The sequence below is a fragment of the Arachis ipaensis genome, chromosome B06, assembly GCF_000816755.2.
Source record: "Arachis ipaensis cultivar K30076 chromosome B06, Araip1.1, whole genome shotgun sequence".
Taxonomy (NCBI): domain Eukaryota; kingdom Viridiplantae; phylum Streptophyta; class Magnoliopsida; order Fabales; family Fabaceae; genus Arachis; species Arachis ipaensis.
Genome location: NC_029790.2, coordinates 75,695,208 through 75,718,681, shown reverse-complemented (window position 1 = coordinate 75,718,681; position 23,474 = coordinate 75,695,208). Strand labels below are relative to the sequence as shown.

Genomic DNA, 23,474 nt, shown 5'->3' with positions numbered 1-23,474 from the left:
CAGTGGTTCTTTCATAACCAAATGACATCAACAAAAACGGGGGCCTTGCTTGCTTCTCTGCATTCCATGGCATATATAAAAATATCCATGTTATGGTTACTAAGGAAAACATTCAGCTTCACAATAAGTTGCACCACCAAATATCTAGCTGATCAAGATCAATCGTGTTTGCGGAATTTCTTATCAGATCCTTCCGAACATCCACCTATTAAAAGCAAAAATTGTTTAAAAAGAAAAACAAGAAAGATTACGATAATAAAAGTTTATTGGTGATTCAACTATGGAAACTGATTCTCTTAAACTGCTTATCTGTCATCTCTCTACTGATTTAAAAGGTGGAATCTAAACAATACATGAGATATCCATATGAAATAGTAAATAAAACCTAAAAGTAGTCAATCAGGTAGCATATGAGACATTCATACCAGCAGCATATCCCTATTACGGAGCAGCATTTTCAATGGTAAGTATCTTCCTCATTCTCATACATTGCTATAAATTTGCCTATTTTGACTAGTTGGCACCTAATCTAATGGTAACTATTTGATTGTGACACAGATGGTAGGTTTCTTCATCTTCACTGCTGTTCATCTATATCACAAGTAGTTGTAAACCCTTTGATCCAAGATAATGTAGTATGTAGCACCATAACGATTGGATTTGAATGCTGAGATTGAAAATTTTGACTAAGACATAAAATGCAAATTTCTAATTTATTATAGAAGTGATTCCAAACCAGCTAACATGCCCTTATCCATGATTCAACCAGGGATTTTGGAGAAGAAATTCAAACCCAAAGAACGAAATTTAAACCAGTTAACTAATAATAATATAGGATGAAACTAAAGACCAAAAAAAAAAAATAGAAAGCAAACAAAACTTAACTAAAGATGAAGCATAAATTTGTGCAGAAGATGAAGCTAAAGACCTTGTAGTTCTTTTAGGAATTTGTGCAGCTTCCTCTGAATTCATATTTCCTCTGATAAAATCAACAATGGAATCATCAATTTGGAATCAAAAGTGATCAGAAGCACTAATAATATGCCTTATAATAAAAAATAATATGCATAATAAACTAAATTCACTAATGAAACCAGCAAGAGTGATCAGAAGCACTAATGAAGCAGAGCAGTTTTTTAAGAATTAGCAAGGAAAGAAAACTAGAGATGATAATAACATAAAGCTAAGGCCTGTAACATCTTTGCTCAGCATAACCAACTAGCAGTGAGATATGAAAACAATTGAAGCATAGACACTAGATAGAAGTTTCAGAAGAAAAAAATTTTTCATTCCCAAATAGACAAAATCTTCTCCCACAAAGACTTGAAAAACCCTCTCCTTCCATTCTCCATCCAGAAAAACGTAAATAAATGACCATTTTCTCCCTGTTCCACAACTTAAAAGATAGTACTACCAACAACAAAAGAATCAATAACAATAAGATCATCCCTGCTCTAAACACACACAAAAAAAATTCTGGTCCAATCAAACTAGATATATTTGAATTGTATCAACTATCAACTCTTCTAGTAATCAAGTCATACCCTAGTAGTGAGAATGCTCCTCAAAGATAGTTTTATATTTTATAACATTCACAATGCTACAAACCCAGCACCTTATTTAATAGAGAAAAGTCTAAACCAAAAGTATTCCAACTACATCAAGTCCTCTAGACTTCTACTGATCTGCTAAAAGTTCTAAAACTCAAATCTTGCAAAAATTTAGTTAAATATAATGTATTTTTGAAATGTTTTAGTACTATCACAGTATCCTTATCCTCCACAGCTATTCTAATTTGCTCTCTCAAGTCTTGACATATTCTTCTTTTATCACAAACTCCTACCACTGTTAAGCTAGTAAAAAGAATATAAAGTACAAGCATTCAGATTTGCATCTGTTTTGTCTATTAATAATTAATGTCACACAGTTCTTACCATATATATCAAGGGAAAGGAACGATTTGATATTAAGGACAAGCACAAGAATTAACCTATGAGATCACAGGAGAGTCAGGACAGTAAATTTAGCATCTGTAAGGAGGATGTTCCCCTGGGCATAGAGTTCCAATATAACATAGTTTGCATTCTCCCCCAATCCAAATTGAAAGAGAATAATCTGACACAGTTTAAAGAAAATAAAAATCAAAACATAAAATAAATTTCTACAGATTAATAGGAGAACAAAAAAGGTAGGGGTAATACCCTATCATAGCCAAGCTGCCTAACATCTTCAAGCCTCCTAGTCCGACTATGCTTCCTCAATTTGAGAGTAAAACCAGAAGGAGTATTGCTCTTGTCACTATAATAATGATGATCAAACAACCAATTAAATTAAGATCACTGAATGCTCTATTATTAAAATTGAAACTATAATAAATAAATTAGAATGTAATGATGTGAAGATTGAAGGATTGCCGCATGTACACAGTGGTGTGCAATCTGACGCCACTTTCCATGAGAAGGAAGACCTTTTCGCTTTTGCTGGATTCCAAAACTCTGCTACTGTTCATCAGCTTGAAGACATACGTCTGCATAATAAGATTGAGATCAAAATCAAATATAAAATAATTAGTAAGGATTTAATTTTGATTGAAGATTAGAAAAAAAAAATGAGAATAGAGAAGTGTTTTTCCTACCTTGGGAGTGAGGTCGTAGACATTGGAGCAACGCATTCCAATCAAGTAACGAAGGCACTTAACCTCCGCTGCCACATCAGCAGTGTTCATCCGCACCTTCACCATGTTTGTGTTGTGTGGGTTTAGGGTTCGGTGGATGGCGATGGCGATGGCGGCGTTGCGACGGTGACCCCCTTTCACTCTTTGCTCTCTCGCTCACGCTCTCATCTCTGTCTTCCTCCTCTCCTCCCTCTGGTTCACTCACTCTCTCGGATCTGGGTGTGTGCGTGAAAGGGTGCGTGGCGAAGGTGAGTTAGGGTTAGGGTTTTGAACAATTAATTGGAAGGTGAGTTGCGAAGGTGAGGGGGTGAAATTTTTCTCTGATCTGATCATCTGATGGTGAAGAGAAGCGCAGAGAGGATGACGAGAAGCGCAGAGATCGACGATGGTATGGGCGGCACGCGACGATCAGTGCAGGAGGGTTCACGACGGTGTGAGCTTCACGATCTTCACACGATGTGGCGCTGAGTGGTGAGTGGGGACTGGGGTGCGATGATCTTTGCGACGGTGAGGCTTCACGATCTTCACGCAGTGCAGGAGGCAGGGTTTTCTGAAAGGGTTTTCTTTGTGTTTTGGACTTGGAGGGTTTTCTTCTCTACTGAAAGGGTGACTTTTGAGTTTTGGAGTGAAACTTTTCACTAAGTGTGAGCTTACAGAGTGTGTGCTTTACACCGGGAAAAAGTTAAAAGGAGGGAAAAAATTCACCAAGTGTCAAATTTTTTGTTCTAGACACATTAGGCATCACTTTTAAAATGCACCCAAAACTTAATAAATAGGCTACTCTCTAAAAGCGTCTCCTTTGATACGAAAAGTGAACCTATAGATATCAACCTATGGCTACACTTTATAAGTGATTTCTAAAATACCTAAGGCTACACTTTTTAAATGATGCCACAATTGTGTATCCTTTTCTCTTATAAAAAGGCAACACGGAGAAAAGCATAGCCTATTCATAGAATAGGGTACGCTTTTCAAATGTAGCTTAAAAAAAGTGTGGCTGAATGGGTATTTTTCTTGTAGTGCTAGTTTCTCCATTACAGAGAGAGACATGAGGTTTATGCCTGACCTTAGGTCACACAGAGCCTTTTCAAAGGTCATGGTGCCTATGGCACAAGGTATTGAGAACTTTCCAGGATCTTGTCTCTTTAGAGGTAATCTTTGCCTAGTCAAGTCATCCAGTTCTTTGATGAGGAATGGGGGTTCATCCTCTCAAGTCTTATTACCAAATAACTTGGCATTTAGCTTCATGATTGCTCCAAGGTACTTAGCAACTTGTTTTTCAGTAACATATTCATCCTCTTCAGAGGAAGAATACTCATCAGAGCTCAAGAATGGTAGAAGTAGATTCAATGGAATCTCTATGGTCTCAATGTGAGCTTCAGATTCCCATGGTTTCTCATTAGGGAACTCCATAGAGGCCATTGGACGTCCATTGAGGTCTTTCTCAGTGGAGATCACTGCCTCTTCCTCCTCTCTAGGTTCGGCTGTGTGGGTTATAGTGATGGCCTTGCACTCTCCTTTTGGATTCTCTTCTGTATTGCTTGGAAGAGTACTAGGAGGGAGTTCAGTAACTTTCTTACTCAGCTGACCCACTTGTGCCTCCAAATTTCTAATGGAGGACCTTGTTTCAGTCATGAAACTTTGAGTGGTTTTAATTAGATCAGAGACTATGGTTGCTAAGTCAGAGTGCCTCTTAGAATTCTCTGTCTGTTGCTGAGAAGATGATGGAAAAGGCTTGCTATTGCTAAACCTATTTCTTCCACCATTATTGTTGTTGAAGCCTTGTTGAGGCCTCTGTTAATCCTTCCATGAGAGGTTTGGATGATTTCTCCATGAAGGATTATAGGTGTTTCCATAGGGTTCTCCCATGTAATTCACCTCTTCCATTGCTGGGTTCTCAGAATCATATGCTTCTTCTTCAGATGAAGCTTCTTTGGTACTGCCTGTCACTGCTTGCATTCCAGACAGACTTTGAGAAATCATATTGACTTGTTGAGTCAATATTTTTTTCTGAGCCAATATGGCATTCAAAGTTTCAATCTCAAGAACTCCTTTCTTCTGATTTGTCCCATTATTCACAGGATTTCTTTCAGAGGTGTACATGAATTGGTTATTTGTAACCATTTCAATGAGTTCCTGAGCTTTTGCAGGCGTCTTCTTCAGATGAAGAGATCCTCCAGCAGAGTTGTCCAATGACATCTTGGACAGTTCAGACAGACCATCATAGAAGATATCTATGATGCTCCATTCTGAGAGCATGTCAGAAGGACACCTTCTGATCAATTGCTTGTATCTTTTCCAAGCTTCATAGAGGGATTCACCTTCCTTCTGTCTGAAGGTTTGGACTTTCGCTCTAAGCTTACTCAATTTTTGAGGTGGAAAGAACTTTGCCAAGAAGGCATTGACTAGCTTTTCCCAAGAGTTCAGGCTCTCTTTAGGTTGTGAATCCAACCATGCTCTAGCTCTGTCTCTTACAGCAAAGGGAAAAAGCATAAGTCTATAGACCTCGAGATCAACCCCATTGGTCTTGATAGTGTCACAGATTTGCGAGAATTCAGCTAAGAACTAATGAGGATCTTCCAATGGAAGTCCATGAAACTTGCAATTCTGTTGCATTAGAGAAACTAATTGAGGCTTAAGCTCAAAATTGTTTGCTCCAATGGCAGGGATTGAGATGCTTCTGCCATAGAAGTCGGGAGTAGGTGCAGTAAAGTCACCAAGCACCTTCCTTGCATTGTTGGCATTGTTGTTATTTTCGGCTGCCATGGCTTCTTCTTGTTTAAAAAGTTCTGTTAGGTCCTCTATAGAGAATTGTACTTTAGCTTCTCTTAGCTTTCTCTTTAAGGTCCTTTCAGGTTCAGGATCAGCTTCAACAAGAATGCCCTTGTCCTTACTCCTGCTCATATGAAAAGAGAGAAGAAGAAAATATGGAATCCTCTATGTCACAGTATAGAGATTCCTTGAGGTGTCAGAGGAAAAGAAGAATAGAAGGAGGAGGTAGAGAAGAGAAAATTCAAACTTATCAAAGGAGATATAGTACGAATTGCATATTGAGGAGGAGTGTTAGTCCTTAAATAGAAGGGTGTGAGAAAAGGGGAAGAATTTTCGAAATTAAAGTAAAAGATTTTGAAATAATTAAAAGAATTTTTGAAAATTTGATTGATGACTTTCGAAAACTAAGATTGGGAAAGAAATAAAGTGATTTTTGAAAAAAATTTTGAAATTAGAAATAAAAAAGATATGTTTGGAAATTAATTTTGAAAAAGATGTGATTGAAAAGATATGATTGAGAAGATAAGATTGAGAATCAAATTTAAAAGAAGAAAGTTTTTAAAATTAAAGTTGATTACTTGACTAACAAGAAATTGGAAGATATGATTCTAGAATTAAAACTTTTGATCCTTTCTTAATATGCAAGTAATAATTTGAAAATTTTGAATTAAATTATTAATGTTAGCAAGGATTTTCGAAAATAATAATAAATAAAAAAATGGAAAGAAATTGATTTTGAAAAGATATGATTGAAAAGATATGATTTGAAAAAGATCTGATTTTGAAAAATTATGAATATTTGAAAAAGATTTGAATTAAAAACAAAATCTTCCCTCTAGTGTCCTCCTGGCGTTAAACGCCCAGAATGGCATCTATTCTGGCGTTTAACGCCCAAAATGCTACCTTTTTGGGCGTTTAACGCCTAGCCCGGTACCCTGGCTGGTGTTTAAACGCCAGTTTTCCTTTTTCATTGGGCGTTTTGAACGCCCAGCTTTTTCTGTGTAATTCCTCTGCTGAATGTTCTGAATCTTCAATTCTCTGTGTTATTGACTTGAAAAGACACAATTTTAAAAATTTTTTGAATTTTTAAATGATGAGAAACAATAATAAAAAGAATGCAACTAAGATCAAATAATCAATGCATGTAAGACACCAAACTTAGAAGTTTGTATACTAAGGACTATAACAATTTGAAAATACATGTAAGAAACAACAAAAGACACAAAATAAGAGAAATTAAAGATCAGAGCAATGAAATCATCAAGAACAGCTTGAAGATCAATGAAGAACATAATGCATATATTCGAAAAATGCAAGAAGAATAAAGGCATGCAATTGACACCAAACTTAAAAATTGTCACTAGACTCAAACAAGAAGCATAAAATATTTTTGATTTTTATGATTTTATAAATTTTTTTTGTGATTTTTCAAAAATTGAGTGGAAAAGAGAATAAAGGGATTCAAAATTTTTTAATAAGAATTCCAGGAATCATTGCAATGTTAGTCTAAGACTCCGGTCCAGGAATTAGACATGGCTTACTAGCCAGCCAAGCTTTCAGTGGAAGCTCCGGTCCAAAATACTAGACATGGCCAATGGCCAGCCAAGCTTTGGCAGATCATTGCTCTCAACAGCAAAATTGATAGAAATCAACAAGCTCTTGTGATGATAAGTTGAAATCTCGATCCAAAAGATTAGACATGGCTTCACAGCCAGCCAGACTTTTGAAAAACAGAATAAAATTTTTTTTTTGTATTTTTGAAATTTTTTTTTGAAAATAAGAAGTAAAAAGCTTAAACATAGAATAAAATTACCTAATCTAAGCAACAAGATGAACCGTCAGTTGTCCAAACTCGAACAATCCCCGGCAACGGTGCCAAAAACTTGGTGATTGCAAGGAATAAAAGGGCAGAACACAAATTATACTTGTTGGAGAATATGGAGAATATGTTGGAGTTTTGAAGATGCTTTGTTCCTTCTGAACCTCTGCTTTCCTATTGCCTTCTTCCAACCATTCATACTCCCTTCCATGGCAAGCTTTATGTTGGGCATCACCGTTGTCAATGGATACTTCCAGTGCTCTCAGTGAAAATGTTCCAAATGCGCTGTCACCGCACGGCTAATCATCTGTCGGTTCTCGATCATGTTGGAATAGGATCCATTGATCCTTTTGCATCTGTCACACGCCCAACAATCGCGAGTTTGAAGCTCGTCACAGTCATCCCTTCCCAGATCCTACCCGAAATACCACAGACAAGGTTTAGACTTTTCGGATCTCAAGAATGACCACCAATAATTCTAGCCTATACCACGAAGGTTCCAATCTTAGATTAGAAACCCAAGAGATACGCATTCAAGCCATTGCTGGTAGAACAGAGGTGGTTGTCAGGCACATGTTCATAGGTGAGAATGATGATGAGTGTCACAGATCATCACATTCATCAAGTTAAAGAACAAATGAATATCTTAGAGAAGAAGTAGGCGTGAATTGAATAGAAGAACAATAGTAATTGTATTAATTCATGAAGAACAGCAGAGCTCCACACTTTAATCTATGGTGTATAGAAACTCCACCGTTGAAAATAGATAAGAACAGGGTCTAGGCATGGCCGAATGGCCAGCCCCCGAACGTGAACATAAAGATCAAAAGGTATATCTGAAAAGCGTCCCTAAATACCATAGCAAAAGGTCCTATTTATAGAAAACTAGTAGCCTAGGGTTACAGAAATAGGTAATTAACGCAGAAATCTTCTTCCGGGCCCACTTCGTGTGTGCTTGGGCTGAGCATTGAAGCTTCCATGTGTAGAGACTTTTCTTGGAGTTAAACACCAGCTTTTGTGCCAGTTTGGGCGTTTAACTCCAGCTTTTATGCCAGTTCTGGCGTTTTGACGCCAGAATTTCTATGCTGACTTGGAACGCCAGTTTGGGCCATCAAATCTTGGGAAAAGTATAAACTATTATATATTGCTGGAAAGCCCAAGATGTCTACTTTCCAACGCAATTAAGAGCGCGCCAATTGGGCTTCTGTAGCTCCAGAAAATTCACTTCGAGTGTAGGGAGGTCAAAATCCAACAGCATCTGCAGTCCTTTTTCAGCCTCTGAATCAGATTTTTGCTCAGGTCCCTCAATTTCAGCTAGAAAATACCTGAAATCATAGAAAAACACACAAACTCATAGTAAATTCCAGAAATGTGACTTTTAAATAAAAAATAATAAAAATATAATAAAAACTAACTAAAATATACTAAAAAAATACTAAAAACAATGCCAAAAAGCGTATAAATTATCCGCTCATCACATGCAAAGAAGAGCGAGGTGGACAGGTTGCTACAGTTGATGAGCTCCTTCAAAAGGTTGTGCAGGTGAACTTGTTTGTTGCCCCATTTAGAAGCTTTCTCATTCCTTTCCTTCTTGGTGGCCAACCTAAAAGGAAAGAAAAAGAAAGAAAATTAAGCCTACAACAAAGATATGAAAGCAATAAAATATAGGCGGGGGCTAATGCCAAGTAAGAGTAAGGTTCTCACTACATGTTAGCTACACATGTGAGTGGGAAAACAATATAAGTCAAGGCATATTACTAATACTTGATGCAAGATAAAAGTCAAAGCATGGGTATATGACATGAAGAGCATGTTGCATCAAGTTTAATCAATAATTGACACAAACAAGATTAGTGATAAGCATGAGAGCATTTGGTCTCATCCTGACTCAATGATGATGAGGTATAAAATAAGGGATCATGAGTCAGGAAAGACTAAAGCACTAATCTTGTGTGTAGAGAAAATATTACAATTAATGTCAAACAAGTCACAAAGCACCAAGATTAACCAAGAAATTCTCAACAATTGAATATAAGAATCCAACACCATTATTAAAACAAGAACTTAGAAAAGAAAACAAGAGAAAGCTATAAAAACAAAATTAAAATGCATGGGTGATAATATGCAACTACAACATATAGAGGAAAATGAAAATAAGAAAAAATAAAAAGCGGAATTTTGAAAAGAAAAGAAGAAGGGAAAGAAAGTAAGAAAGGAAGAAAGAAGGAGAAAGAAAGAGCAAGAAACTATAAGGACAAGAAGAGAAGAATGGAGAAAGAAAACAGGGCAGAAGAGGGGAAAAACAGGGCATGGAGGGCGACGCGTGCGCGTGGGTGGGTAGGCGGGACAAGCGATGCGTACGCGCATAGCACGCATACGCGTGGATGTGAAGATGGCGACCGACGTGGATGCGTCATGTACGCTTGCGCGTCAGGTCGCGGTGCAGAATAGGCACAACATTGGCACAACTCTCTGGTTTTTGTACCAGGAGTGTGAAGTGCACCACCGACGCACGCGCGCACAGCACGCTTGATGAGCGGATAATTTATACGCTTTTTGGCATTGTTTTTACATAGTTTTTAGTATAATTTGATTAGTTTTTAGTATATTTTTATTAGTTTTTAAATAAAAATCACATTTCTGGACTTTACTATGAGTTTGTGTGTTTTTCTGTGATTTCAGGTATTTTCTGGCTGAAAATGAGGGACCTGAGCAAAAATCTGATTCAGAGGCTGAAAAAGGACTGCAGATGCTGTTGGATTCTGACCTCCCTGCACTCAAAGTGGATTTTCTAGAGCTACAGGAGTCCAAATGGCGCGCTCTCAATTGCGTTGGAAAGTAGACATCCAGGGCTTTCCAGCAATATATAATAGTCTATACTTTGCCCGAGTTTAGATGACGCAAACTAGTGTTAAACGCCCGTTCTCTGCCCTATTATGGCGTTAAACGCCAGAAACAGGAAACAGGTTACAACCTGGCGTTTAACTCCTGAAACAGCCTAGGCACGTGTAAAGCTCAAGTCTCAGCCCCAGCACACACTAAGTGGGCCCCGGAAGTGGATTTTTGCACTATCTATCATAGTTTACTCATTTTCTGTAAACCTAGGTTACTAGTTTAGTATTTAAACAACTTTTAGAGATTTATTTTGTATCTCATGACATTTTAGATCTGAACTTTGTACTCTTTGACGGCATGAGTCTCTAAACTCCATTGTTAGGGGTGAGGAGCTCTGCTGTGTCTCGATGAATTAATGCAATTACTTCTGTTTTCTATTCAAACATGCTTGTTTCTATCTAAGATGTTCATTCGCACTTCAATATGATGGATGTGATGATCCGTGACATTCATCACCATTCTCAACCTATGAACGCGTGACTGACAACCACCTCCGTTCTACCTTCGATTGAATGAGTATCTCTTGGATTCCTTAATCAGAATCTTCGTGGTATAAGCTAGAATCCATTGGCAGCACTCTTGAGAATCCAGAAAGTCTAAACCTTGTCTGTGGCATTCCTAGTAGGATTCAGGGATTGAATGACTGTGACGAGCTTTAAACTCACAAAGGTTGGGCGTTGTGACAGACGCAAAAGGATCAATGGATCCTATTCTAGCATGAGTGAGAACCGACAAATGATTAGTCGTGCGGTGACAGCGCACCTGGACCATTTTCACTGAGAGGACGGATGGTAGCCATTGACAACGGTGATCCACCAACACACAGCTTGCCATAGGAGGAACCTTGCGTGCGTGAAGAAGAAGACAGGGGAAAAGCAAAGATTCATAAGATAAAGCATCTTCAAAACTCCAACATATTCTCCATTACTGCATAACAAGTATTATTTAATCCATGCTCTCTTGTTCATTTGCAAGTCAACTGATAATTATAATTGATATCCTGACTAAGAGTTACAAGATAACCACAGCTTGCTTCAAACCAACAATCTCTGTGGGATCGACCCTTACTCACGTAAGGTATTACTTGGACGACCCAGTGCACTTGCTGGTTAGTGGTACGAATTGTGAAAAGTGTGAATTACAATTTCGTGCACCAATGCTCGTGCGCGGATGCCCTTTTTTTTTTCAAAAAACAGAGCACTCTCCTAATTTACAAGCATTTTAAAACAATCAAAGTTAAAATTTAACAACAAATCTTTTTGGTTTTTGAAAAATTTTCAAATACACTAAAAACAAAACTTATAACTACAAGCAAAATACAATTCAAAAATAACTATTCTAATCAAAGCATGAATCTAATAAGCAATCAATCAAAGCAAGACATGCAAAAGTATGAAAAGAGGAAAACTACCTAATAATGGCAATTCAATGCATTCATTTATTATATATACAAGAGAATGGAAAGAGTTTACCATGGTGGGGTGTCTCCCAACTAACACTTTTAGTTTAAGTCCTTAAGTTAGACATTTGGAAGGCTCCTTGTTATGGTGGTTTATGCTTGTACTCATCTTGAAACCTCCACCAATGCTTGGACTTCAAGTAAGCTCCAAAATTCAAAACCAATGGCACCAAGCTTTGATGAAGTTCCACACAAGCTAAGGGCTTCCAAAATTGATCTTCATCTATTCCCGGATCCCAAATCTTGTTTCTACACCCATATTCAAGTTGATCATCACAATTTCAATTGGGTAAGAAGTGATCCAAATTCTCAAGTAAACACCAAAGCATCTTCCTAGACCCCTTTAGTTGAGAACTATACCAACCATTGCACTTAGACTTTAAGCTTTCAACCATAAGGAACCTTGATTGGCATTTTCACCCACTACTCAATTTCCTTTTGTTCTTAACCCCACAAAGAGCTCTAAGTTGCCCATCATTTTCAATCAAACCATATTCAAGTGGGAAAGTAAAGATTAGAGATAAGAATTTTACCCACTTGAATGTTATGTTGGATGGTGACTTAGGAAGGGACGTCTCCAATGGTCTTGTAAGTTCCATTCCCTTGTGCTCTTCTTTGAATACCTTCACCTCTTGTCAAGCTTCTTCCACCTTCACCTCTTGACAAGACTCTTCGTGTCTAATTACTTCCTCACCAACCTCTTCTAGCTCTTCTTCATTCTTTATATCACAACTTGGAGGTAATATGGAACTTGTCTCAACATCCACCTCAATTTCAAGAGGAGAAGATTCTTCAAATACCAATGGGTCATGTGTTGGTGTGGGCTCATCTCCAAGAGGAAGATTTGTTATTTTCTCACCTTCTTCTAATTCTTCATCATTCATTATATGCTTAGGAGGTTGCGCATTATCCTCCTCAACACCAAATTCAAGCTCATTGGAAGAAGGTTCAACAACTTCCACAAAATCATCAACAATGTCACTTGGTGTGGAAGTGCTCTCAAGTTTAAAATCCACCTTTTGTTCAACTTCCTCTAACTCTTCAACCACTTCTTCTTCTTCAACAATCTCTTCCTCCTCCACTTGTTGCAAGACATACCCCATCTCCTTGTCCTCATGTTGAGATTCTAAAATCTCCTTCATGTTCCTTTCTTCGGTTGATTTCTCACATTCATCCGTGGAGATGCTTTGCTTGTTGCATGAGTCCCATGAGTCCAAGTTGGCTTTAATTTTTTCAAGGTTAGCCTCGATAGCTTCATAATTCTTTTGGGCTTCCTCTTGCTCCTTTTGACGGATTATTGCTTGAAGCTGATCCATTGTTTCCTTGAGACGATCCATTGGCTCTTGGATGGATGAATATGGGTGTTTTTCCTTGGAGGGTTGTGGTGGAAAAGGAAATTCATTATGTGGTTGAAAGTTATCATACATGGGAGGTGATTCATCTTGGTGATAATATGGAGGTGGTGGTTCTTAAGGGTATTGGTGGTGGAATTGGGGTGGTTCTTCATATGGTTCATATGGTTCACAAGGTGGTTGGTATGGTGGATATGGGTTGGGGTCATATGGAGGTGTTTGGTGAAAAGGGACTTGTGAGTAAGGTGGTGCAAATTATGTTGAGGAGGTGGTTCATAGGCATATGGTGGTGGTTGTTGACAATCACAATAAGGGTCACCACATCCATTAGATTGATATGCATTAGGATGAGAGTTATACCCATAAGAATCCGGAGGTTGTTGTTTCTATGAAAGTTGATCAATCCCTTAAGGCTCCTCCCATATTTGATTGTTCCATCCTTGATGCACATCCTCATTGTAACTCCCATTTCCTACAACATAATTTGAACTAAACTCATAGCCAAAGTGGTGAGAATTCATAATAGCAAGAGAAAATAAAAACAAAACTAGTAAGAACTAATAAAAATTAATTCCTAAAACAAGTAAAAACTAGCAAAGAAGCATATTAACATATATACAATAGCCAATAACATGACACCATTGCAATTCCCCAGCAACGGCGCCATTTTGATTTAAGAAAATTGTCGTGTCAGTATAGAATTTCACACAAAATAATTCTCGTTGCAAGTATAGTTCTACACCAACAAACAATCCTCCCAATCAAAAATTTGAGTTGTCACAAGTAAAAAACCCCAAATAAGAATTAACCGAAGTATTTAGATTTCGGGTCGTCTCACAAGAAATTGCAATGAAGTGATCAATTATTGGCTATGAAGGATGTAAAAGGGGGTTATTGATTGATAAGAGGGCAATAAAATAAATGACAAGAAAAGTAAAAACAGCAATTAAAGAAAGCAATTAATAAAGAGAGGCATTCATGGCAAGAATTGAGATCATAGGCTTTCTATCCTAGTCATACAATGATTAATTCATCTTATTTAGTCAATTCCAACAAATGGAAGAAGGTATCATGTTATCTTCACATAGGGAGAATGTCAAACAAGACTAATCAATCATATCACAATAATAACAAGAATCTATCTCATTTCAGTATCTCCATCATTGGAAGAAGGTATAAGTTATCTTCCATGAGAGAAAGTCAAACAAGACTAGTTAATCTCAATCCAAATGTCCTAATCAACTCACTAATTGAATTAGCAAAAGATTAGAGTCAATGAAAATAATATTAACTAACAACTCTAGATCACCAACATGAGTTGGGTTTTCATGACTCAAGATTGCCTAATTACTCTTTCCAAGCCAAGAATGCTCAAAATCTACTCTAAAGACCAACCAAGCATTTTGTCAAACACTTGGAAGGCATGAATGGAAAGCATAGTAAAATTGCAAGAATAATAAATCTACCAACTACCAATTACAAGGAAAGTAAATCAACAACTCAAATCATCAATTAAAAGAACATCAAACATTCAATTTCATTAAAGGTAAACAAAATCCAACATGAGCATTCATAAATATAAAAGAGTCATAAAAGTAAAATTGATAAGAGAACTAAGAAGAATAGAGTAGTAGAACAAGAAATTGTAAAGGAAACAAGATGAAATCAAGAAATCATGCCTAGATCTAAGATGGATTAACCTAACCTAATTCTAGAGAGAAGAGGGAGCTTCTCTCTCTAGAAACTAACCTACATGATGCTAATGCTACAAAAAATTGCCCTCCTCCTTGCCCAAGCTTGAATTATGCATGAAATAGCATTAGAAATGAGTTGGGTTGGGCCCAAAGTGCTTCAGAAATCGCCCCCAGTGATTTCATCTTTAGTGGGCCACGAGCAGCATCGGCGCGCACGCGTACATGGCACGCACACCCCTAAAAGCAAAGCAACATATGACGAATTTTATATCATTTCGAAGCCCCGGATGTTAGCTTTCCAACATAACTAGAACTGCCTCATTTGAACCTCTATAGCTCAAGTTATGGTCGATTGAGTACGAAGAGGTCAGGCTTGATAGCTTTACGGTTCCTTCATTTCTTCATGAGTTCTCCTACTTTGCATGTTTCTCTCCTCACTTCTTCCATTCAATACTTGCCTTATGAATCTGGAATCACTCAACAAACACATCAAGGCATCGAATGGAATTAAAGTGAATTAAATTTAGCTATTTTAAGGCCTAAAAAGCATGTTTTCATATTTAAGCACAAATCAAGGGAGAATTGCAAAACCATGCTATTTCATTGAATAAATATGAGAAAAGGTGATAAAATCCCCCAAATTAAGCACAAGATAAACCACAAAATTGGGGTTTATCAGATTGCATCTATCTTTTTTTCATCTTGTACTTGTCTCTCTGCAACAGTAACAATATCCTCTGCTAATCGTGCCATCCTGGCTTTCAATGTTGTAAAATTGCCACTATCATCACATGGTTGTGGGGTTGAGGATGATACATTTTGAGAATGGTTGCTGTGTGATTATTGGTTGGAATGGTAAGTGGCATTGTGTGAATTGTGGTAGGATCTATGATTGTTAGATTGATGGCTGGGGTTGTTGTACTGGTTGGAGTGGTATGGTTTGTGGTCTTGGGTATGGTTTTGTTGGTTTTTCCACCCAAATTTGGATGGTTTTTCTAACCTGGGTTATAAGTTTTTGGGATCATATGGTTGTCTAGATGAATTGTTCACATAGTTGGCTTGCTCTCATTCACATTCAACTTCTGGACTATCTCCTTCTTACATAGGTGCTTGAGCATTAATGGCAGAAACTTGATTCTTCTCTATTTGCTTGGTTAGAACTGCTAATTGAGCTGTGATCACCTTGTTTTGAGTGAACAGAGCATCCATATGGTTGAGCTCCATTACTCCCCTTTTTGGATTTCGATCTAAGGCATAGAAATACTCATTATTAGCCATTATTTCTATGATGTCTATAGCCTCTTCAATTGTCTTTTTGTTATTGAGAGAGCCTCTTGAAGAGTGATCTAAGGCTTTCTTTGACTCTTGGGACAATCCTTCATAGAAGATATGCAGCTGCACCCATTCATTGAACATGTCCGGAGGGCACCTTCTTGTCAACTCTTTGTACCTCTCCCATGCTTCATAGAGAGTCTCCCCATCTTGTTGTCTAAATATTTGTACCTCAGTCCTCAACTTGATGATTCTTTAGGGAGGGTAGAATTTAGCCAAAACCTTATTCACCACCTCTTTCCAAGTTGTCAAACTCTCCTTTAGAAAAGATTCCAGCCACTTAGATGCTTTATCCCTAAGAGAAAAGGGGAACAAAAGTAGTCTATAAGTGTTAGGGTGAACACCATTAGCCTTCACTGTGTCACAGATTCTCAAGAATGTGGTTAGATGTTGATTTGGATCTTCTTGAGCATTTCCTCCGAATGAACAATTATTCTGAACAAGAGTGATTAGCTGTGGCTTGAGCTCAAAATTGTTGGCATGTATGGTGGTTTTCAAGATGCTGCTCCCACAATTCCCAAGATTGGGATTGATATAAGAGCCTAGAACTCTCCTTTCTTGTAGGGGAGCATGGTTGCCCACTACTTCTTCTTGATGATTGTGTGCTTTACCCTCTATATTTTGGGTTGAATTCTCTTCTTCTTCCTCCTCACCAACTACTCTTTTGCCTCTTGTCACTATCTCTCTTTTCAATCTTAAAAATGTCCTGTCAGGTTCAGAATCATAGGAGGTTATAGCTCCTCTTCTCCCTGTCATATACAACACAAGACCCAATCTAAAACAATGACAGGCACCCTCTTGGAAAAATGGTGGGTAAGTCAAATTTGGTTGACGCAAAGCATCAAACAGGTAGTGTGCTTCTTGTTAGAATGAATATATATACAATGCATAATTGAAAATTCAAATTCTTAAAAGAAATAACAAAAATAAATGACTAAAATTAAAATGATTAACAAAGTAAATAAAAATGCTTAATCTAAATACCCATCAACTTAATCGTTGTCAATTCAAGATCAATCTCCGGCAACGGTGCCATAAACTTAATGACTAGAAATTCACTATATCACTATAATGAATTCGTCTTTGGCAAGTATACTCAAATATCTCAAGTAATAACTCACTATGAGTGAGGTCGAATCCCATAGAGATTGATTGATTGAACAATTTTAGTTACTGGGTGATTTAGTCAAGCTAATCAAGAAGAGATGTTGAGTGCAGAATTCAAAATAGCAAAATTTTAATGACTTAAAGATAAGGGAAAGCAATAAAGTGCAGAATTATAAAGAGTAGGAAAATAAATGGTAGAAACATAAATGACTGTATTGTAAATGGGGAATGGGTTGATGACAGAAATTAAAGAAAGCTATAAAGAATTGGGAAGATAAGAATAGGGAAAATTCATTGGAGTTGGGAGATATTCCTCTCTTTGGATTAAATTCGGATCATCTCATCTTCAGTCATGCAACTCGTTAACCTCTTGGCAATCATGATTGATTGAACCCCAATTCCTTGGTGATTCAATCTCTCAAATCTTGACAATCAGCCAATTCCATGGTCTAATTGCTCATGATGAGAGATAAGCTTGGTCCCTGACTTTACCACACATCCTCATAGATCCAAATATTTGGGTAGATTTCATGTCACCATATCCAATCCCAAAACCCAGATCTACTCAATGTGAGAAGGGATTTCAAGCATGGTTTCATGTTTCCTTTTCCAAGGCTCCCATGAAACCCAAATTACATTCAACCTCTTTTTCAAGATGATTGAACACTAATCATGAAGAATGAAATTCCTTCTAGAAAATCAAAGAAAAGATGAAGAGAAGAAGAAATTCACTATCAATTAATCCATCAAGTACAATAGAGCTTCCTCCCCCAATGAGAGGGAGTTTAGCTACTCATAGCTTAGAGAAAGTACAAGAGATGGAAGAAGATGAAGTGTAGCGTAAAGTAAAAGTGCCAAGCTTACAGCTAACTAACCAACCAACCCCTTTTTTCAGTACTCTTAAAGGGTATTTATACTACTCCTATTACTAGAAATGAAAATTACAAAAAGGAAAAGAAAATTACAATTGAAAATTGAAGAGAAAAATCATTAAGTTGAGACATATGCCTGGCATGTGAGTGGCGTGCCACGCCTAGCTCATTAGCCTAGCTTGGCGTGCCACGCCTGGCTCCCAAGTGGCATGCTCCTTTTGTGTAGCTGGCCTGGTGTGCCATGCCTAGCTCCCAAGTGGCACGTCCCCTTTGTTATCTTCTTTCTTCCTCTCTGGTGAATTGAACTAGTGTGGCACGCCCAGAACTGCCGTGCCACACCCTCAGCAAAGTCCTCATTCTTCTCTTCTGGAAAGTATAGCTAATGTGCCACGCCTAGCAGTGGCATGCCACGCCCTTATTAAGTTCTTCATCCTTCTTCTCTAGTTACTTGAACTGGCATGCAATGCTCAGGTCTGACATGCCACACCTTCAATAAGGCCTCCATTCTCTTCTCTGGAAGGTTGAACTGGTGTGCCAAGCCCAGGTATGGCGTGCCACGTTCTTGGTAAAGCATGGATACTCCCCTCTGGTCCAGTACGCTGGCGTGCCACGCCCAGGATTCAAGTGCCACGCCCATGGTGCGAGCAAGGTTGGCATGCCACACCCCAAACATTAAGTGGCATGCCCACTTATATTTTGCCTTGGCGTGCCACGCCTAAAGTCCCAAGTGGCACGCCTTCGAGGAAGCCTTGTCTCTTCTTCTCTGGAAAATGTAACTGGCGTGCCACGCCTTCGATCTGGCATGCCACGCCCTTGTTGGAGCTTCACTTCCCTTCTTTGATCAAGTAAACTGGCGTGCCACGCACAGGCTCAAATGGCACGACCATGGTGCGAGCAAGGTTGGCGTGCCACGCCTAAAGCCTCAAGTGGCACGCCTTTGATGAAACCTTGTACCTTCATCTCTAGAGGTTTGTATTGGCGTGCCATACCTTCGGCTTGGCGTGCCACGTCCTTGTTGGAGCTACATTTTCCCTTTCTGGTCTGGTGAACTGGCGTGCCACGCTCAGACTCAAGTCGCACGCCCATAATGGTGTTTTAAGTTCACAAGCTTGGCGTGCCATGCCTCTAGTACAAAGTGGCATGCACATTGATTCTTTGACTTGGCGTGCCACACCTTAAGTCTCAAGTGGCACGCCGATAATAGTGCTTCCTCCATTCTTCTCTGCTCAGTTTCACTGGCGTGCCATGCCTTTGACCTGGCGTTCCACGCCCATTGTGGGAGATGAGGTTGGCGTGCCACGTCTAGCTAGGCATGCCATGCCCCTTGCAACTCTTCAAGGATCCTTTTCTGGACAGAATGCCTGGCGTGCCACACCCATAGTAAAACTTAAAGTGTCTTCTATGGAAAAGATAACTAGCGTGCCACGCCTGGCCTTGGTGTGCCACGTCCATTGTAATTCATCAAAGCCTCCTTTTTGGAAAAGATAGTTGGCATGCCACGCCCATGGTAATCCTTCATGGGCTCTCTCTGGAATTGATAACTGGCGTGCCATGCCCATAGTAACTCTTCCACTTTGCTCCCTGGAATTGATAGCTGGCGCGCGATGCCCAATAGCTGGCGTGCCACGCCCAGTCAAATTATTGGCGTTTGCACCAAGTGGCATGACCAGTACACATGGCTAGCTCCTTTTTCTTGCTTTCCCCTTCTTTTGTTGCTGTTTTCACCTGAAATTCAAACAAGACTTATTTCAAAGCAATGTACCAAAAAATTCATCATTTAGTTTATGTAATTGCATCAATTGAATGAGAATTCACTAATCCTATGGTCCTCTTAGATAAGAGTAAGAGGTAGATGATGTAAGTCATCAGCATTATTTCCTCGGAACGATAGTGTGCAGGGGACTATGTCCCTGACGTGGTAGAGAGGCTACATCCAGAAGGTTGTGTTGGGTTGGTAAATTATAATCGACAATGTGATATTACAGCTAGTAGGACAGCCATGTATCATATGCATTATGTGACATTGTTTGGGTGTGTATATTGTACTTGGTTTGCCTATGTGAATAATTCTATTTAACTGCTAAATGCTATACTTGATGTAATTGCTCTTGATTGTGTTCGGACTATATTACTTGTGATTGTGACTGTTGGTTCAGATTATGGTGGTTGAAGTGTGGTTTCATTGTGTTGGGACAAAAGTCGTGATGTGATATTATTTTGGGCCGGAGGCTGTGATGTGATATTGTATTGGGCCAGAGGCCATGATTTGGTTATATTTGGGTTAGAGGCCGTGATTGGATGAATTAGTGGTAAATTTGATGAAATTGTTCATTTGGTACATGTAGTTCAAGGTTACCAAATATTATGTTTAATTGAAGTTTTTATAAATTCAAAATATGAATTTGGATTTTGGTTTATTAATTAATGTTTTTTTAAAATGTTTGGGTTTTTGGATGATTAACAGTCGGTTTTTAAAAAGATTCATATAGCGAGCGATAATCACCGCAAATTGAAAAACAATTTTCTTTTAAATATCTTATTACAACGATTCTTAAAAACCTCTTATTGGAAACCAGCGAGGACGATGTTCTCGCCCCCTACAGATTTTTCTTTTCAGGATGGACGAAGAGTTTAAGGAGTTTCTTTCGAGCATCTGATTTTATTCTATGGTATTGTATGCACAGTTATAGTGTACCCTCACCTTTATTAATATTTGTAAGAGGGATAGGAGTTGTAATGATATATATGTATGTATATTTGTAAGTTACTTGTATAAGAAGTTTTGTATATATGTGTATATATATCATATGAAATTGTGATATGAATTGGAATATATATGCATGTTTGATTAAAATAAAAATTATTTTTGGTTTTCCAAAGAATACAGCGATATGGTTTTGAGTCAAAGGCTCCTATTCTATTATTAAATATATTGAAGTCGTTGTAATACTTCTCGCTATCAAAGTGGTGCAGCCGGAAGCGTGACATTCTGATGGAAATGGTGTTACATTATGGTATCAGAGCGGTCTTTCTTTTAGAGCCTGAGGAATAGACTGATTATGCTTTAGTTGCATACTCTGAGCATCTATCATGTTATAGGTCTTGTCCTGATGACGAGAGTTAGAGCTTTACTCTCATGACAGTCTATTGATTAATGCCGTTAGTCTATCGTTGCATACTTTATGGTATTATGTTTGGCCAGCACAACACCAATGGTTTATGTATATGAGAATACTAACGAATTATCGTATACAATATATGAGTAATAGGTAACGCTTATCACAGGGTTCCGGAAACGTTAAAAGTTTTGTATCGAGGTTACTCGGTTATGTATCTGTTCTTTCATGGTTTGCCTTGAACTTATTGTTCGAGATTTCTTTCTTGAAAAGATGACTGATTATTCTCCAACCCTGTTCCTTGTTCATATGCATTCTTGTTCAATCCTAACTGCATATGTTTGCTAAAATTCCTTGGATATCTACATTGTGTTGTTTAAAATTGTCTTTTCAACTTATGTGTTCTTTGATTTAACTTTGGACTTGTTTGATGCATCAAAATGAATCGTAAAAATATTTGTGAATCTTATCCATGTTGCTTGTCCTTTCTCTGAGGTCTTGTATCTTTTTGAATAACTTGAGATTTATTTTTGTGTGACGTGTGACTGTTAGACATGGGAAATGATACATTAGTTCTTTAAGACACGTTTTGAGGGCGTAGAAAGTGAAGTTTGTAAGGGTACGAACGTTAATCACGTTTTAACCCCAGCCTGTTTTGTAATCTTTTGCATCAAGCCTATCTTGTACCTTCTGTTTTGCATCACACTTATACCCTTATATCTTTATACCATATAAAAATCCTGGTATTTGAAACTGTATGTATATATGCTGAGATCTTTTTGCTTTTTCCTTGAATGTGTTCAAAAGTGAAGTGATATGAAATCTCTTTTGTTTTGTATCAATTTTCGAGGACCAAAATTTTTATAAGGTGGGTAGAATGTAACATCCAGAACTTTTGAAAAAAATCTTATTATGAGCAAATTTCAATTTATTTATTTACTAAAGACCTAAATTTCAGAAATTATTTTATTAAAGTTAATTAAAACTTGTTTTGATGATTAAATTAGAATTTTTATCTAATTTCACAATTATTAGATAATGTTCTATATTTAAATTATAAAGTTTAGTAGTTGTAAAATAATAAGAATTTTATATGATTTGATTTAAATAATTGAGATTTTAGAATTTAATACTTTAATTTTATGAATAAAGAAAATTAGTTTTATTATCTCTAATTCTTGAATAAAAGTATTTCTTTGAAAATAATTTGTGATTTGACAATTAAATAGTATTTTTATAAATATTAGTGTTGGATTAAAATTAATTTTTTAATTACTCTATTACCCCCTAATGTTATTAAAATTACCAAAATTACCCTTACCCATTTTTAATTCAAAAATCCTAACCCTAGCTACACACACACGCGCGTGCACACACACACACACTCAACTTTTTCACCTAATACAGCTACCACCCCATACCCTTTTCCAACGGTGACACACACCACCTACGCACACACGAACCAATAGAGAAGAGAAGAGGGGATAATCCGCGCCGCCACCATCTAGCCCGTCGCGTTGCTGCCATGCTGCCGTCGCAATCACTGAGAGAAGGAGAGAGGGAACTCGCGAGAGACATCGCCAAGGAGCCGTACGAGAGAGAAGGAGACATGGAGGGAGGAGCTATCTCCGCTGCCCTTGGAGCAGTCTTCGCTCGTCATCATCGCCATTCGTGTAAGAGTTGCCGCCGTTCGTCGCTCCCAGCTAATCCTTGCCACTACCCGTGTGCCATTCATGCCATCGCCATTCCTCACCAATTTTTCCGTCATCGAAGCCTGGATCATCGCCGTTTCGGTCGCACGGAGGAAAGAGGAGTTGCTGGGTGTCGTAGTGCCTTACCTCCATCGCCGCTACCGCCGATGGTTCACCGTTTTTGTGGTGGGGAGCTCGGATGGGAGAGAGAACTTGGAGGTTGCTGTTGTGGGAGTTATTGCCGAAGGAGGAGAAGGCTGCGTCACCGTGATTCTGGCCGCTGGAACGGTTCTGTGGCTACCGGAACCACCGTCGAAGCTGCTACAGTTTGGTTTAGTCATTACTCATTTGTTATGGTAAGCGTTTACATTTTGGAACCTTTGAAAATAAGTATTTTGTTGTGTTTGGTTAGAGATTCTGAGTTTTTTCTAACGGTTGTGTCGAGTTCCGGTTGTATCGGTTGCGATTGAAGCTGCTGATAAACCCCAATTTTGTGGTTTATTTTGTGTAGAATTTGGGAGGTTTTGTCAATATTTCTCACACTTATTCACAAGAAATGCATGGTTTTGTGTTCACCTCCTAATATTGCTCCATGATGAAAAACATGCTTGTTTTACCTTAAAATTGCCATATTTTAATCCTCTTCTATTGTCATTCGATGCCGTGATGTATTTGTTGAGTGATTTCAGGA

The 23,474-nt window shown here is 38.1% G+C and overlaps 2 long non-coding RNA genes across 2 annotated transcripts; one reads left to right on the top strand and one right to left on the bottom strand.

Moving 5' to 3' along the window:
- On the top strand, positions 411-721 carry LOC110264012. Its single transcript, XR_002349742.1, has 2 exons — positions 411-463; positions 559-721. It is a non-coding gene; the product is annotated as an uncharacterized LOC110264012 (long non-coding RNA).
- On the bottom strand, positions 2,023-2,267 carry LOC110264011. Its single transcript, XR_002349741.1, has 2 exons — positions 2,202-2,267; positions 2,023-2,115 (listed from the first exon to the last, which is right to left on the bottom strand). It is a non-coding gene; the product is annotated as an uncharacterized LOC110264011 (long non-coding RNA).